Source organism: Elgaria multicarinata, chromosome 7, assembly GCF_023053635.1.
Source record: "Elgaria multicarinata webbii isolate HBS135686 ecotype San Diego chromosome 7, rElgMul1.1.pri, whole genome shotgun sequence".
NCBI lineage: Eukaryota > Metazoa > Chordata > Lepidosauria > Squamata > Anguidae > Elgaria > Elgaria multicarinata.
The window spans coordinates 13,761,162-13,780,213 of record NC_086177.1 but is presented as its reverse complement, the minus strand read 5'-3'; the positions used below and the strand labels follow the sequence as shown (position 1 = coordinate 13,780,213).

At 40.6% G+C, this 19,052-nt stretch overlaps 1 protein-coding gene across 1 annotated transcript in view; it reads right to left on the bottom strand.

Moving 5' to 3' along the window:
* Nucleotides 1-16,385: 16,385 nt before the first annotated feature.
* Nucleotides 16,386-19,052, bottom strand: part of ROPN1L (rhophilin associated tail protein 1 like) — a 155,195-nt gene continuing 152,528 nt past the window's right edge. The window contains exon 6 of the mRNA XM_063129740.1: nt 16,386-16,396. The gene's annotated coding sequence lies outside the window, so the exon portion shown is untranslated. The remainder of the gene's footprint in view (nt 16,397-19,052) is intronic.

Genomic DNA, 19,052 nt, shown 5'->3' with positions numbered 1-19,052 from the left:
TGGATTTCTTCCTATGCACAGTATGCTCTTGGGCAACTTATCAAAACAATCTTGGCAGTGCGCCAGGATAAGCTAATCATATAGTGTAGAATCATAATTACCTGTTTAGGAATTATTTGCATGACTCAGAGTAAGTATTCTCAAGTTAACCCTGAGTTCTTACAACTAAGGCCTCCAGTTATGGTTGCAGTCCAGCGAGTGAGCTTTGGACATGCGTGGACACGTCCAATGGGAATATTGTCTATTTTTCTTTCACTAGCAGCTCCCTCTGTCACATCCCAAAGTATTTAAAAAGCTTTTCAAGCTTCAGAAGCGACTTGCCATGCAATGTAGAAGAGCTTTGGTTGGTGGGACAGTGTGTGTGGAGGAAGAGAATATCAAATGTATATTTGGGATTATTTTCCTTGTTCTCTGGACTGTGGCCATAAGCAATACAAATACATTTGTGATGGGGATGCTCATTAATGTAGCCCTCCTGGGAGAGGAAGCTTGCCTCATTGTGTAAGGAGATATATCTAAAGATCTATCACTCCTTTTTTTAAAACGTTGAAGATAAAAGTATCTTCTGTAATTAATATTTTTTTTTATTAGTAGCTGTTACATAGAAGTGGCAAGGCTTTAGAATAAATTAAAACCTCCAAATTGTATCAGTGTTTCTATGGAGCAAAAAGCAACTATCAGATCAAATTATGTTAGAACATAGTGAAGTCCAAGAGATTTTTATAGCTCTTGGTACAGAATCAATTAGTTGAAGACTGGGACACTTGTTGCAGCTTCCATCTAAATACAGATATTTATTTATTTATTTTGAGGATTATAATCTCAGAATTATTTTTCTTCTATTTTTAAACTCTTCTTCCAACTAATTAAACTAATTTTGGCTCTAAATAATGAAGTTATTTGTACACCATGACAGCATTATTATAGAGTTTTTAGATTCTTATTCTGTGTTCTTATTTTGTTTTGTTTTTAAGTTTTGGAAGTTATTGTGGATTTGCAATAATATTTGGAAACAATGAATAAAAAGTATGTAAGTACCTATTGGACTGATTCAGGCTAATTGTGCATAAATGGCCACAGGATACAAAAATATTCACTGAACACAGAAAACTAGATGTTAAGATGTTTGAAGGGTTCCAAAGCAGCCTTCTTCCTGATATGTTGATTTTCTGTATGCAAAACACATTTTTCACATGGAAGCATTGAACAATGTCATTCCCTCAATCGCAATATGAAATAGTACAACTTAGAAACCAGTTTACCAGTTCATCTGCTTCCATAAATTAAGCCTAACTTTTCCCCTAACTCAGATCCAGGTTCCTCAAGGATCAATCTAGCCCTGTTGAATGAAAGATAAACAAGGCAATTACTTGCCTCCCATAAAGTCATTATGTTGGTCTGAATGTGAGCCATGGCGCCTATTTCTTTTCCCATTGTGGGATGTAGCTAACAACAATTCCTGTACAAATATTGTATGAGTGGCAAAAGTATAAAAGTGTGTTGTTCCCAGGCTGGCTGGTAATTTGCTGTAGTCTCTGCAATAAATGCAACACCTTTGCAAGCATGTCCAAATTAGGGTGGCCAAGTGTCCTACTTTACAGAGGGCAGTCCTCTCTTCTGGAAAAGTGGCAGAGGAGAGACTTCTATTTGAAGGTGTCCGCTATCTCAACAGGGGCTAATCTACACCAGTGACTTAGTGCAGAGGGAGAGCACTTCTGGAGCATTTGTAACACATGACATTGTTGCTAATCCGCAACTTCCCTCTCAAAAAGGCACATTTTTTGCAGATACCATTCAGTGCCTCTTTTTATCCCTTAAATGCAGTTCCCACACGGGCTCAGTTACGGTGCGCCCCATTCCTCCAAGTTGAATCCGGCATGCTGTGACTGTTGTGACCTGGTCGGGGGGGGAGTCCCTTTTTACCCCCATTGCTTTTCTGCCATTACTCTCCTGCAGCTTCCTTTTCCACCTTTCATTTCTACTTCCCAAACTGTATGAGACATTAAAACAAAATATCAGAAGAGTAAAACCAAGTGTAAAATTGCAATCACCTGTGCATGTTGATAGCAAAGCAAGGAGGTTCTGACGGCTCGCAACAGTGATGGGACCAACATTCACTTTCTTTCTCCAGAGGTTAAGGGGAGCCTTAGAGAGGGCAAAGCTGCTGCTGCTCTCAGTTCACTGCAAACTCTTGTTTTGGTGGGAAAGCCTCTTCCAACCACCACACATACACGGGAATCAGACTACTATTGGTGAGTGGGGAAAGCAAGATCTTTAATTCATAAGAAGTTAAACCAAGTGTAAAATCGTGATTTCATGATCCTGCTATCATTCAGCTCCCCATTCATAAGGGGCTCCTGTCATGACCTGCTCACCTTGACACTCCTTTGTACCTTTTTCTTTAAAGGATCCCAACCATGAATACAGTTGGTATACGGCTGTCCACTCTGTGGATTATTTTTCCTTTCTGTGACCACCTCTGGGCATCACCTTTTACTTTCCCACTGGTTATATGATTCTCTGACCCCTTTTTGGTCCCACAGCAACTAGCTTGACACTTTGTGCTCCTTTTATTCACCTTCTACTTTTACCACTGCCACCATATAAATCAATACCTTACCTCAGGTACTTAAAGAATGCAATCCAGTGTGAAGCAAAATAACTTTTGTTTAACAAGAAGTTCATGCATTTTGTCAAGCTTGTGGTTTCATTTGTTTCAGTACTTAGTTGTTATAATAAAGATATCATGTATCCTTGCCTACTATACCCACTAAAGTCCTAATCTAACTCCTCTTGCTCCCTCTTATTCCCAAAACAATAAACCACAGACCCTACACTAATCTATCCTCTAACCTCGACTCTCTCCAACTACTACCAACTGACTTTAACTGACATTCCCCTTCACACACTCAAATCCAACAGCCAATCATCAGCATTCACTCCAACATTCCATTCACTCACTCCCCCTCCCAAAAGATTAACTACTTACCAGAATTATCATATGACATCTAAACAGCATTTACATAACAGATAGATGGCATAAAACTGTGAGACATCACAGCTCCTTCATTCACAACTCAGCCAAGTGAATAAAAATCACACTTCCATGAACACGCGGTCACAATCATGCAATTCCGCAATAGCACAGTATCACACTAGTGATATCGCTCACTTCTTAGAATGATGCAATTGCAATTTTACACTTGGCTTACTTATGAATGAAAGAGCCTCTTATGAATGAGGGAGCTTCTGAATGATAGCAGGATTGTGTGATCTTCAGGCCGAATTGAGACAATCACTAGTTGGGACCAAATTAATCTCTTCCAGTAAACCTCCCTGAGCAGGGAAGTGGGGCTGGGGGCTGGAAACAAACCTCTCATTTGCTCAGAAGCATTGATGTAGTTGATGATGTTCGCTTCAACTTGCAGAACCCCACCCATCTGACCCCAAACTATGGCAGATTAAAGGGCAGTTTGACCTGTGAAAGAAGAATTTTAGGTAGTGTATACTCTGCTTTTCTTGCTTCGTATACCACTGCAGCAGTCTTGAACTTGCTCAGCAGCAGCAGACTGAGCAGGCTCACAGGTAATGTAGACACAGACCTGGTTTGCACAATCACCACAGCCAACCATGTCTTATTTAAATCATGGTTGCAGCACCCCTGGGCACCAGGTTGCTAATTTACATCCCTACCACAGCTTCCTGTGTAATCTGAACAAACCACCCCACAACCCTAAAAGATACCATGGGTTCTGGGTGCTTTGTTAACCACCCCAACAAGCCACCCTCACTGGGTTTGACTATCAAAAGAAGCTACGTCTCACAAGGGTAATCAGGGAAATGAGCCAGCATGTGACCAGCACATATGGGAATGGTTAACAAGCCACTGTGTCTTATTAACCAACCTTGTATCCTGTGCCCCAGGCCACCACTTTCCCTTCCCTACTATGATGAGTTGTATTGTAATTCTATTTAAATTATGGTTATTTCTTTTTTAATTTTTTTTTATTATTAATTAAAATTACATACAATAAAATAAAATAGACAAACTTTCACAAAACAAGCCACAAACAAACAAAAAAGGAAAAGGAAAGGAAAAGACAAGGAAAAAAAGTATATCTTAAACAATTTGCTTTATATAATTAGTCTTCCCTTAAATATATAATATAAAAAGAAAAGGAATAAAATCCAACATGTAATTTCCCCTTTCGTGCTCCCCTACCCCAGGGCCATCTATCTTTCTAACTTATCCTGTCATCCAAAATTGATATGATTCTTTTGGAGGTTTATACCCTTTCTTTTTAAAAACAACAACACATCGTCTATCAATGTCTTCCACTCATCTACAAAATCACTTCGCTTCCCTAAACCTTTTTTTATTCTTAGGCTACAAGTCAATTTATCATTAATAGCTATCTCCCAGACTTCCTTATACCATTCCTCTAATTCATAATTTTTGGCTATCTTCCATTTCCTTGCTATTATTAACCTTACGGCTGTTAAAAAAATTGTAATCAAATCTTTATTCACTTGAGTACAGTTTACACCCTTGTATATTGATAACAGCGCTATATCCGGGGATTCCTCTAGGCTCTAGCCTAATCCCCATTATCTCTTTTATTTCTTTAAATACCATATGCCAAAAATTCTGTACGTATCTACAAGCCCACCACATATGGACATACGTGCCAATTTCTTGACATCCCCTCCAACATAAAGCAGAATGCTTCTTGTCCATCTGATTTAATCTTACTGGAGTTAAGTACCATCTCCAAACTAATTTGTAATAATTATTTCCAACTTTAGACCTATACATATAAATTTGCAAAAACAAATATATGCAAATAGGTCCCTTCTTCCATCCTCTTTTTTGTGTGTGATGCATTTCCTTCTTTCTAGCAATTCATATCTGGCCACCCTAGTCCAAACATAGTGAGAATGATTCCAAGTTAGGAGTGATATATCGTATGAATGGCTTGCAGCTTGCCTGGTTCCGCTGCTTGTCTGCAGATGGGTGCATGGCACTGTTCCCAATCTAAGTGTTATGGGGTTGTCCACTCCCTTTAAAAATGATGCTGAAGTGCCTAACAAAAAGTGGGAGGAGCTCCCATGCAGGTTCAGTCTCAAGACCAATGCATACTTACTTCTTATATCTGGGAAAGGATCAGGCTCCCACTTCCATCATGTCTGCTACTGGGAAATCCAGCTGTTTGAATGCACATGCATAATTCACAACTGACACACTTTGCATGCATTTTGTACTCTGTTATCTATATTTGAGAACTATGAGCTCTTACTATTACAAAGAATTTGACGATTATTGTTAGCAGATGTGTTTAAAACCTGCACTCCACTCCTATTTGCAGTAGTAATCTCCACTACATTTGTATTTATTAGTACTTTTTATGGGGTTCTTCAACAAATGTTTATAGGGCAGTGTACAAGACCACAGAACAGTAAGAAAAACTGATTATAATAAAAACAATAGTAAAAACAGTGATACAATAGCTATTTAATATCAGCCTTTGAAACAAAATTAAATGGTTTATTTGGCACTGAAAATATGATACTGCGGTTGCCAAACAATCATCCCTTAGAAGAGACAGGAGCACCACCAACCCTGCAAGGCAGGCACCAACTTCTTTTGGACTTGGGGCCAGGGAATCCCAAGATCAAGAGGTTAATTACCTGGGAGAACAATGCATTCAAAATGCATTTCCACATACAATGCATTATTTATTTATTTATTTATTTATTGCATTTTTATACTGCCCCGATAGTTGAAGCTCGCATTACAGTAGTAGATCCTGGATTTTATTGGACTATAGTCAACAACATCCAAGCTATCTCTGTCCACAGCTGGTGGAAGGTGCTTAGTGCTATTGAGACCAGATGCACCTGTAATGACAAAGTTAGATCTACGATAACCCCCAAGCTCCACCTGATCCTACAGCAGAAGTTCAATCCTTACAGAATTAGTTGAACACCATTTCCCTGAGCAGATGAACTATCTACTGAAACCACCTCCATCTTGTCTGGATTGAGCTTCATTTTATTGCTACTCATCTGGTCAGTTACCAATCTTAGACACCAGTTCAGCACTTTTGCTGCCTCTCTTGAATCAGATAAAAGGAAAAATAGAGCTGGATGTCATCAACATACTGGTGACACCTCACTCCAACTTCCCTAATGATCTCACTCAACTATTAAAAAGAATGGAGAAATGGATGGAACCTTGTGGAACTCCATAGTATCAATGCCAAGGATCAAATCAGTAATCACAAAGCATCTCCTTCTAGAACAGTCAGCACCTATTCAGACAGCATGCTAACCCATCACGGATCACTCAAAAACGTGATCCATGTTGGGTTAGTGTGTCATGTGGGGGAAGAATTCCCTCCCCATGGTGGGCAGGTGACCACTAACTATCTTGCAGAAGATAGTTAATGGGCATCTTCTGCGAGATATTTAGTGGTCATCCGCAGTAGTGCCTGTGTGGTGTGACGGGATCCCCATGCGTTTCGGGGTCATTTCAGAAAAACAACACAAAAAACTGATGGCAACTATAGAGTTTGCCTGCAAGAACAACCACCACTTCTGGCGATTCTCTTTTCACTATGGTCATTTTCAATGGCCCATGGCCATTTATTTATTTTTACATTTTCCAAATGGAGTGGCTGCTGGCCGCCCATTCATTACGCAGAGGATGGTAGGATTATTATTTTTTATTATTATTATTATTATTATTATTATTATTATTATTATTATATCCCGCCTTTTTCCCAGTACTGGGACTCAAGGCAGTTTACAAGATTAAAACATGTACAATTAAAACATATAAATATAAATTACAAAAGTTAAAATACCTACAGTAAAATTAAAATACCTACAGTAAAATTAAAAACATGTTAAAAATTTTTAAAACCGTAACAGGTTACATTAATACAGGTCCAGTATAGTTCTGAAAGCCCATTGAAACAAAAAAGGTTTTGCCTTCCTCGATTACATTGTACAGAGGTAAGTGCTCTAACCATGAAGGGTGGGTAGCAGAACCATGGGCAGTGATGTAGTTCCCGTTCATGTGTTGGGACCACTTACTCCTCCTTTCCCCATGGCTCCCCTACCCACCCTTCCGTGAATGTCTGAACAGGCCCTAGTTCAGTTAGGAGTGGAACCACCATAACATCATGCCCCCAGCTCTATCCAGAAGAATAGTATCAATGACGGTATTGAAAACTGCCCAGAAATTCAGGAGAATTAGGAGCATCTATCCACAGGGCAACTCTTCTGAAAATAGATTGAAATGGTTCTAGATAATTGGCCTCCTTCAAGAACACCTGGAGTTGCATGTCCATCTGCTGCTTGAGCACCTTGCCCAGGAAGAGGATATTTGCAACTTGCTCTTGCAATCCTCAGAGTTTAGCAAGAGCCAGTTTAGGGACCGCCCCACTTGCAGGAAGGCATCAATGACATCCTGGAGTTAACCAGTCAATTTCCTTCTGCTAAGTGTTAGGGACATAGGAAGGAGCCTTATACTGAGTCCGACCATTAGTCCATCTAGCCTAGTACTGTTGACACTGACTGGCAGTGGATCTCCAGGGTTTCAGGCAGGGTTCCTTCCTAGCTCTACCTTGAGTTGCTGGGAATTGAACCTAGGACCTTCTTCATGCAAAGCAGGTGCTCTACCACTGAGCTATATTCCCTCCCTCTTATTAGCCATGAAGGGCAAGGATCTAATAGACAAGTGGTAAGCCATACTGTTCCAATCATTTTTTCTTCTAAAACTGATTCCCTAAAACTAGACTTGATGATTCTCTGGACACATCCCTTGATAAAAGTATACAGAAAAATTTGATTAACTACACTGTTTCTAAGTGGTTGAATGTTTATTAGATATGACTATGCATATGGATCTTCAATCAGGGTGAAATAATTCTTCAGGGAGACCTTTTCCTTAAACTAAGCTGCTTCAAGTTTGGAATGAATTCAGTTTAATGGTTCTATGTTTGATGCCCTTCAGGGTTCCTTGGTATTTGTGAACTTGTGCTTTTAATGGTTACACATGACACTAGTAACGCGTTTATGGTGAACATCTAAATTAATTTCCCACCTCGCCGAACACCTTAACACAGGATCTCTGATAATGGGCAATATTGATAAAGATTCATGTACTCCCAAGTGTTCACAGTCATCATGATATATAGCCTCTTGTACCTTTAAGTCTGAGTTTGAGCAAAGCATGCATTTTATGCAACAGCCTTGGATCTTTACATTCAACATTCTTTCCATTTTCAATTACAAAGCATTCTGCTGAAAAAGGAATCTTGATTTTATTTTTGCACCTGCTGCTTAGTCCTCCTTTGACATCCTAATCCTTTGTTTGTGACACTATTCATTGCCTCAGCAACCAAGTAAATGTGATTTCCAAACAGAGGATTATAGGAAACCAAGAACAATAACCCTCCTTTCCCCTTCAGAACAGAGTATAAATAATATGGCCTGGATCTGGAAATGTCAAAAAGGGCATCTCATTGCTGCATTGAAATCTGTGCCATTTGTTGTCATTGAAGCAAATTTGGACACTTCCCTTCAACCCATTAAAAGATCATAACTCTTGTTGAAATAGTAAATTACTAGCATCAGTCCATCTTTATGTTGTAGTTAATGCAGAAAACACAGCAAAGTACCAAGGCAAAGTGTTCTGTGGGGACTTTTAAAATTCCATACTTTTGCATGTGAAATCCTAACAGCACAATCCTATGCATGTCTACTCAGAAGTAAGTTTCATTTAGTTCAATTAAACTTACTCCTAGGTAATTGTGTATAGGATTGCAGCCTTAAGGCCCTTGAAGGAATTTCCGTGATCCATGGAAAGAGAAAATATCAGGACCAGTTCAGTAGCTCTGACTTCAGACACCATTTATTAATTAATTCAGGACCACAAAAGTCTGAGTTTGAGAACAACAGATGTTCTAGCGACATGTAAGGTGGGCGAATGCTCTCTAACCAGTAAATAAAAATATTGGCCACCAGCTGCCTCTGGGATGACACAGCAGGACTAGGGAACCTTCAGAATACTGGAAGCTGTCTTATATGGGGTCAGACTATTTATCCAAATAGCCTAGTACTGTTTATTCTGTGATGGGGTTAGATTAGGGAATCGAGGATAGGAAGGAAAGAGGCTGTTAGGGTGGGATGGAGGTAGCAAAGAGGGCTGAGGTGACAGCAGCAGATGTAGGGGACTGAGAGGGGAGAAAGCTCCAGGAGATCTGTAGATTTCTTATGATAGTTAATACGTTATTAAATGCCTTCTTGTCTGACAGGCTCAGCAGAGGACTAAACAGACCTGGAATGACGCCCACAATCTTCCTGTGGGTTGGCAAATCCTTCCATCTTTAATGGTGTTGACAAGTTGGGAAGTGACCTGTGACAATGTAGCAGTAAAGTCACCATAAAATCATTCCAAACAGGAAAATTAAAACAGCAACATATGAAGTATTGTGATATACACATTAACACATGCACTGTGGAAGCAAACACCTTATTTTATTTCTAAAATAGTGATAAGATTGCAGTTCACTCTGCATCACATTTTTCAACACATTTGTGTGACGTGTCTCTTGCCAGTTAGTGGGGTTTCTTTCTTCCTTAAGGCATTCTTCCACAGCCCTGAAATTTTGCAAGGTACATGATCAGCAAATTCAGCAAACATGTCATGTGATGTTTCTGATGCCAGCCTGCACCAGTGCAGAGTGCAGCATGTTTGAATGCTCTCCCTTACTAAAAAATAAATCGTTTCTCAAACCAGTGGGTCAGGGAAAGGGCTAGGCAAGAACCCTTTTCCCCGATATAATAATTATTATCTCCTTTTATTACATCCTTTAAACTCCCGAGAGTGGGTGTGCATTGCAGTTTAAGTTCTTAGACCAAGCCTACCCAGTGTTTTGATGGACTAACAAGGACTATTCCTCAACAGCAGTGGTCACCAAGCGCATAGGGCCACTTGGATGTTTCCCAAATAAACAGAAAGCTGTGTTAAGGCCAAGGACGACCTTGTAAGTCCGAGACAATCAAGGTTCTGGTTTCCCTTTGTACAGCTGCAAATTAAGTCCTTTTTAAAACAAAACAAAACATGCTACCAAGCAATTTGGGCAGTCTCTTGGATAAAATGTGGGTGTGAAGTGGATAGGGAAACATTCTTCTCTCACTCTCATAATACTAGAACCTGGGGTCATCCCATAAATCTCAGTTGTGTGAAGTACTTCCTTTTATCTGTCCTGAATCACCCACCACTCATAGTTAATCTATGGAATTCACTACCACAAGATGTAATGATGACCACCAATTTGGTTGGCTTTAAAAGGGAATTAGACGAATTTATGGAGAAGGCTATTAGTGGATACTAGTTATGGTGACTATATGCCACCTCCATTATCAGAGGTAGTATGCCTATATGCAGCAGTTGCTGGGGAACATGGATGAGAGTGTGCTGTTTCCCAATGGCAGCTAGTAGGCTACTGTATGAACAGAATACTAGACTAGACCATGGTCTGATCCAGCATGGCATTTCTTACAGCCTTATGATACTCTTAGCCAGAACCCTTAAGGAAAGGAAAGGAACCTCTCGTGCAAGCACTGAGTCATTACTGACTCTTGGAGGGACACCAGCTTTCACTGACGTTTTCTTGGCAGGCCTTATAGCGGGGTGGTTTGCCGTTGCCTTCCCCGGCCGTTATTACCTTTCCCCCAGCTAACTGGGTACTCATTTTACCAACCTCGGGAGGATGGAAGGCTGAATCGACCCGAGCCGGCTGCCTGAAACCAGCTTCCGCTGGGATCGAACTCAGGCCGTGGGGAGAGTTTCAGCTGCAGAAACTGCTGCTTTACCGCTCTGCGCCACCCTTAAACAGACCTCTTATTGTTAAATAAAGTATTTTATTTTAGAGAAGCAGCAGAAAGTCATAGCATAAAAAAGTAAAAAATAAAGGATCACTTAGGCTGACACCTTCTTTACTGCTTGGTGTGGATGGATGTACTATGCAGGATGTACAAGTTCCAAACATCCTTTGTTCAGATAATTTCAGAGTCCAAGATGGCACTGACTGCATGGACCCTAGGTTCTTTAGATCCTAAAGCAGCTCAGCTGTCTCTGCAGTCATCAGGAAGTACACAAATACCATCTAAAGGGAAGCTGAAATGCTCTCACTTGATAAATAAAAGTTGCTGTCATTCGGGAAATGCCATCTATCTTTCTCTCAAGTTTTCTTAGTAAGTTCTGGACTCCAACATCTCATTCATGTGGGAGGTTATCAGGTAGAGAGAGAACACCTTTAGACCCCCACAACATGCTCTCTGCAGCCACGCCTTTAACAAGAATGTCCCAAATCTTATACTAACTTTGAACATGAGAGGGCAATGAACTCTGTATGCTGTAAAACCTAAGACTCTACTCAAGTGGTAACATAACTAGCTAAGATAGACTATGAGCTTTATCACACCAGCATTATACTGTGCAATCACTGTGAATTGTGTGCAAAGGACTCTGAAGTTTTCCAGTTTATAATCTGCTTTTATTGTGAAGTACTCCCATGAATACTGCTTTAATTGTGCTTCAAAGGCAAAAGCCTCGCCATATTTTGCTACTAGTTTTTGAGCGTATCATTTGTTGTTTTCCGAGCAGCCACTGGGATGCAGGAGCAGGATTTGAAGAAAAATTAAGCAAATGCTTACATCTGCATAAGCTTTAAAGATAAATACATCAAAATTGGCACAGTAATAGATATTAAAGAGAGCTTTAGGCATACCAAATTTGAATCAGATTGGGTCATCCGTTGATTTTTTTAAAATTATTTTTTACATTTCCCCCTTTAAACCCATTTCCTGGTATGCAAAGGATCTAGCCGCCCGGTAGCAACAACAGCAACAGCTTAGCGCTGTAGGGGATAATTTGAGGGAAACAGGTACGTGGGATGAAGCTCTATATCTGGAATTTGTGTGCATGATTGTTGCCTTCCCTTGTTGTTTTCTTTCACACACATACAAATAAACTTTTTTTCTAGGCCTGGGGCATGTGCTTAGTGTGCTCAGTAAAGCATGTCCTCAGTGTGATAGAGCACATGCTTTACCTGCAGAAGGTCCCAGGTTCGATTCCCAGTTTCTCCAGGTAGGTCATGGGAAGAATCTTTCCTGAAACCCAGGAGAGCCTCTGCCAGTCGCAGTCAACAATACTGGGTAGATGGACCAAAGGTCTGACTCAGGATAAGGAAGTTTCCTGGTCCTTGGCAAAAAGTCTCAGCAACTCCCCAAGCATCTGATTATTTCAGGAAGTTCGTCTGACTGGTGGCAGCCTATCGGTAATTCCTTTTATGGAGGGAACCCTTGTAAAGAAAGGGTCCACTAGTCTAGTAGGAAAAAATATTCTCTCTCCCAAGCTGTAACAGTGTGTTTAGTCTAGGGTGACCATATGAAAAGGAGGACAGGGCTCCTGTACCTTTAACAGTTGCATAAAAAAGGGAATTTCAGCAGGTGCCATTTGTATATATGGGGAACCTGGTGAAATTTCCTCTTCATCACCACAGATAAGATTAAGGGGAGACATAATAGTAGTCTTCAAATATCTGAAAGGCTATCATGCAAAAGATAGAGCAGACTTGTTCTCTGTCGCACCTGAGGGCAGGCTAGAATCAACAATGGTTGGAAGTTGTAGGGAAACAACTTTCAGCAAAACATTAGAAGAAACTTCCTAACCATGAGGGCTGTTTGTCAATGGAATAGACTACCTCAGAAAGTGGTGGTTTCTCTTTCTCTGGAAGCATTTAAACAAAACCTGGCTGGCTATTTGTTATGAATGCTAAAGCTGCCTCCTGTATTGCAGAGCCTGCAATGAGCTGGGGGTTGGTCTAGATAATCTCTAAGGTCATATCCAACTCTATGATTCTATAAAACTGGTCAGTTTGCACCAAAGGGAGGCAGCTAAAATGTTAGTCTTGTCAGGTTCAGGCTTCTTGACACGTATTAGCTCTAAGTTCATTACATCCAGTCCAATAATCATTTAGTATGGAGAGAGTGTTTTCCACAGTATCCCTGTGGTTTGCACTCCTCTAATGCCCTCATTAGCAACTAATTCTTTAATCAAAGGCTGAAAGATCAGCAACATTGGCTTCATCCACTAACTTACTGCTGCATGTGTTGAGAGAAATGCAAAGGGCTCTTGAAATTACATCTTCCCTATGAACAGCAAATGCGAGTCTGGCAGAGTTCTCCCTTATGCACCTCAGCTGCTTGCATGTTTCACATCTGCCTTGGCTTCCAAATCACAGTGAGCAGCTGAGGTGCATAAGGGAGAACTCTGACAGAGCCTCTGTTACTGTTTGTGGAGGGGAGGGAGATAAAGAGCCCTTTGCTTTATTTGTACAGGAAAATGCGGGTGGAGGCCTTGGGATCAGAAACCTTGCAAGACATTGTAGTAGCCACTTATACATGGCCGAAGAAGTGGAAATGCACCACCAAAAAAGAGGACAAAATAGCATACAAATATGATTCAATATTTCTATCAGCAGCTCGGTTAACAATTTCCTATAGCTGGAAAAAAATGTGAGCCATGACCTTGGATGAATGAGTAATTAAAATATGGAATACAGAGTTTATGGTAAAAATTACAAACTTGATCAGAGTGAAGGATGGCAGACAGTTATATGGTTCTTATGTTGAAAAATGGACCTTTTTTATTACATACTGGGCAGTAAAGTGCAAGAAAGTGCTAATCCACATTCCCTATTAGGGATATTATGAGGCTGTATAGGCTGCATTTCTTATCTGACAAGTGGACATATATTTCTTCATACTTGTCAAATGGAATATGAATGATTTATCATTTCTTAATTATTTGTTTGATCTAATACTTATAAATAAATAACAGGATACAAATTTGCATAAGTTTTGCATATCCTAACCTATATGTATAGATGTCCATTTAGAAACAATTAATGTAATTTAAATAAAAATGCAGTACATCTCAGCTTCCTGTGGAAGTCTGCCACTGTTGATGGGCAATTATATTCTTAATGGTTCTTTATCTTTACATCAGAATTGGACCAGGCAGCCCTTCAAACACAGGATAATTTCAAATGAGGACAATCCTGGGGGTGGGGGGCAGGGGAGTTCATCCTATGGAAGCTCCCTCCTATAGAATGAAAGCTCCAGCCTTCAGGAAGATCAAGAAGACTGCTGCAATGGTTTGCAATTCCTTTCCGGACAAAAACTGTACAACACGATATCAGCAGGTGTGTTTTTTCCCTTCATGAAGTTGCACAAAGCACCACTATCAGGAATGTGCCTGTCAACTTGGTGTCAAGGAAAGAATTAGGGGCCAAACTACAAAGATGTTTGAAATCCATTATTGGATCTCCAATCTCTTTTTAAAGCCGCTATGGGATTTGGATCAATGCATTGGGGGAAGAAGGTTTAACCCTTTCTCCCTGTGCCATTTTCCCCAGTGTTAATCACACACACTCCTCAGCTATTACTTGCTCCTTTATGCACCCATATGTTTTCCCTAATGGGGTAAATAAGGGTTGGGGTGATAAATATTTTTTAAAAATGGCACAGGAGAAAGGGATAAATCTCCCCTCCCCTCATTGTGCTTGGCCATTTAATCCTGATGGCTATGGATTAAACATAATGTTGTTGATGACATCATGGGTGTTCACAAACAAAATCATGTGGGCTCCCACAGACCATAGGATTAAATGGCAGTATGGGCCAATGATGAGCCTTAAGATGGTGAGAGCAAAAAGAAGGAAAATGGTACTAAAACCACCATCAGCATTGGAGCTGCACTAAATGTTTGGTGAGGTGAATATTCCCCAACACACCACTACCAGTAATTTGTTCAGCTTTATCAAATGTGGTACTTCTAAAGCAAATCAAAACCAGGCAATATGGTACCAGTCTAGAAATTAGTAGTAAGATGGCATCAGTAAAATGGCAATCTCCAAACCATTCTATTTGCTAATCCTCTAGATGTCAGCAAGACTAATTGGTGCTAATCAGTCTGGGGATTGCAGTAAAGAATGAGCCAAATGAGTAACCAGCTAGGAACTTCATCTCCTCTAGAAATTGATTAACCTTCAACAGCCTTCCAAACTGCTCAGAGTCCACTCCATCTCTTATTCTCAACTTCTACTATAGACAAAACTCCCCTCCATTACAGGGGGCAAACCAGGGTGATCTATTGACATCACAACACCTTGCCCCCTGCAAAGAAATGCCATTATCCTCCTATGAATACCATTTTTTAAATCCAAGTAGCATGCATAGCCTACTATTTATTTCACACCTTTGCAGGAAATGTTGTTTATCACTTCAACTGTACTTCACTGAGTAGATACTAAAAAGTTTACATGACTAGCTGCCCTAAGCCATTACCACACCTCTGTTTTGCTACAGCAACACATAGCTAAAAATTAATTAAAAGAACTGTTTAAGCAGAAAAAGAATACTTTGGGTATGTAATTTCAGCCTCTTTCCCCCAACAACTTTGTGCTAGATAATGGTATATCCTGTAACAGTTGCTTAATTCTGTTCTCCTGCAGCAGGATATTTCCTACCACTCACTTCCCATCTGTATCCCATTTTCTCAGTCACTGAGCAAATGCAATTAGCCTGCAGTCAGCCACATAATGATCTCCTACAAGTGCCACTAAGGTGTTCTGTATCCATGAATTCTCACATTATTTTTCAGAATATGGATTCTTTATTTGATATTTTCCCTCAAGCCTGTTTCATAAGTTAGATAAATAGAGATTCTTGGGTTTAAGCCAGTTTTCATCCCAATATTGACAACATTAAATCCAACTGATTTCAGTGGGGTTTATTCTGAGAAACTATGCTTGTGATTCCATCCTTAGGCCCTGCCTTTACAGCATCACATTGCCACTGCTTTTCCACTAAACACTGTCATTTCACTGCTGCAGCAGGGTAGCAGTGGTAATCCCGATGGCTGGAGGTAGTGTGGGCTTTCTGGCAGCCATTTGGCTCGCTGGGCCCACCCTACTTCTGGCAACCAATCAGGGCCCACCATCCGCCCCAGAACCCACCCATCCCACCATCACCTCGACAGTGGAGCAAGGTCAGATGGCAGAAGGGCTGTGGTGACCTTCCTTTAGCAGTAAAAGTCAGGGTAAGTGCCCAAACTTTTAAATATGCAGCTTCCTGTATTTCTGATGCAGCACTGATTCGCAGCCACCATGGAGCTTAGAAGACAGCCCCTAAGATTCTTTGAACACTTTGGGCTGGTTCATGCATGCATGTTCATCACTTGTTGTGACATAAAAAGATAACCTGAATGTGTGAAGGACCATCAAAAATATAACACTTTCCTATCACTTCACATTACCTTAAAGCAGGAGAGTTGAAGCTCTTTCAGATGGAAGGCCATTTCAGATGAGCTCTCGGGGGCCATATTCCAGTGGTGGGCAGGGTGAAAAGCAAAAGGGACAGGCCAAAATACCAGCATATTTTAGCTGAAAGCTGTTACTGCCAATAACTAAACCTTACGAGAGGCATTAGAATGAGGAAAAGCTGCACAAAAGCCAGGAAACCTCCAAACATTGGTGGTCAAGAAGAAAGGGTATGGTGAAGGGAAGGGATGTGATCCCCTGGGGAATCCTGGAGAGCTGGATTGGGACCCCAGGAGTGTTGAACGTGCCCACCCACCCCCACACACAAGGCCTGAGGTTGTGTAACCATGCCTCAAACACACTTGGATCAACTCATAAATTCAACAGCCAATCTTCAAATATACAGTAATTAGATCAAGGTAAAGAAACCAAGTTTTATGAATCAGCCCTCTGTCATCAGGTAAACTGGTCTATAGGGGTCTCAGGTATACACATCTTAACATTTAATTGCTAATGGAGAGCTTTGACAATTTTATTTATCTAAATACGATCCTACTTTGTCTTGGGGATTGGTGCAGGTAATACATTTAGAATAGGGTGACCGTATGAAAAGGAGGACAGGGCTCCTGTATCTTTAACAGTTGCATAGAAAAGGGAATTTCAGCAGGTGTCATTTGTATATATGGAGAACCTGGTGAAATTTCCTCTTCTTCACAAGAGTTAAAGCTGCAGGAGTCCTGCCCTCTTTTAAATCTGGTCACTCCAGTATAGCTCCTGCAGCTTTAACTGTGGTGATGAAGAGGGAATTTCACCAGGTTCTCCATACATACAAATGACATCTGCTGAAATTCCCTTGTCTATACAACTGTTAAAGATACAGGAACCCTGTCCTCCTTTTCATATGGTCACCCTAATTTAGAATATATTTTTTTAAAAAAATATGAGGATGCTTCAACAGTATTAAATAAATGCCTACCCATGCATGCCAACCCAGACAGAGATGTCTTATACTGCCTCCCTGGAAAAGGCACATGTAATTTCTGTGTGGATTTCAACAAAATATGGGTATCCATGACAGGCGTAATAAGATTGCCAGAAGCTTTTCTCGTATTCCTTTAATCCTTTTTTGGACCTCAGAATTTTATCATGAAACCACATTCATTGTGTGCCATACAAACCCTGTGTGTGTTGGAAAGGAAGCCAAATCCTGATGGATTCTGGTGAATCAATGCTGAAATGCATTTAGCATTAATCCCAATTGGCCCCAGTGCAAAAAAACAAAAAAACAAAAAAAAATCCTAGGGAAGGGCAGGCTGGTATTCATCACTGCAATTGAAGCTAGTGACATGGGAAAGTGCCCCAGGTGTCCTACAACATGCCATGCTTGGCAGCTTTGTTTGTCGAAACCAGTGACTAAACAAAAGCGTTTATTTTTATAGGTCTCTTTAGTCAGCTAGCATATGTTATCCCATTTCAGAGTGTTGGCCCAGTCTGGTGCTGTCAGAATGTTTCATGTCTTGCTACAGCAAGTTGTAATATGTCCGAGAAAAATAGTTTTCCCACACACCTTACCACCCATTGCAGAAATTCTAGGAGCCTCAGGGATGGGTGGGATGGGACATGGAAAGGATGATTGACTTGAAAAGATGTTGGCTATATACAAAAGTATAGACCATCCCTTCCTGTGGGTTCACAGTAGGTAGCAAACCAAAATATAAAATCATATTATGATCAACTGAACAGCTAAAAATAATATGAAAGCACCAACCCACTGCTGGCTTCACCCTAGTCATCAAACACCAGTTAAACTCTATATTGTAATTGTCTATTCCACTAAGGTCTATTGCACAACCTTTTTGGCCCCAAGGACCACACTGGGTGTTTCATGTTTGGCAGCTGATACACCCCAGATAACATGACAAGCCACTGGGTGGGCATTTTGCTAAAGTCCACAATGAGGGTTTAAGCCTGCAATCCTACGCAGTGACTGGGTTCGCACAACACGCCAACCCACACACATAGTAACCAAGTTCGGATTACCACAAAGGGAAAAGAAGCCACCATGGCTTCTTCCCCTGCCCCTGTGTGTGCTGTGCGTGCACCAGTTGTTTACATAATTACTTGCACTGCCGGACATTTTCTGCAGGATGGCTTGATAGCCATGCAGCATGGGTATTTTTTCTTGAACAAGCTACCTTGAGAATCCATGATTTGTTGTTGGGTTGTTCAGTGTGGTTAACAAGCCATACTGCATGGTTAATAAGCCACCCTACAGAAAATGCCCTGGGTTCAGACAACATGCTAACCCATGGTTTAACAAACAACTCACACTCAACCACTGAGTGTGGGTTAGCATGTTGTGTGAACAGCCCCAGCGTATAGTATACACACTTAATCTAGGATTAAGTCCCACTGAATTTAGCAGGGCTTAGTTCTGAGTCGACATGTATAGGATTAAACTACAAAAGATTTTCATCTAAAATGCATGGGAGGTGACAAAAACAGGTTAGCATTAGTTCATAAAGAAATCACAATCACAACCAACTTTAATGTCCAAGAAATACCCGAAAATCTATCATCATGTTGATGCTTGGGCACTCTGTGTATATTTCTTTTCTATGTTAAAAACTAAGCATAAAACATAGCCTGTGT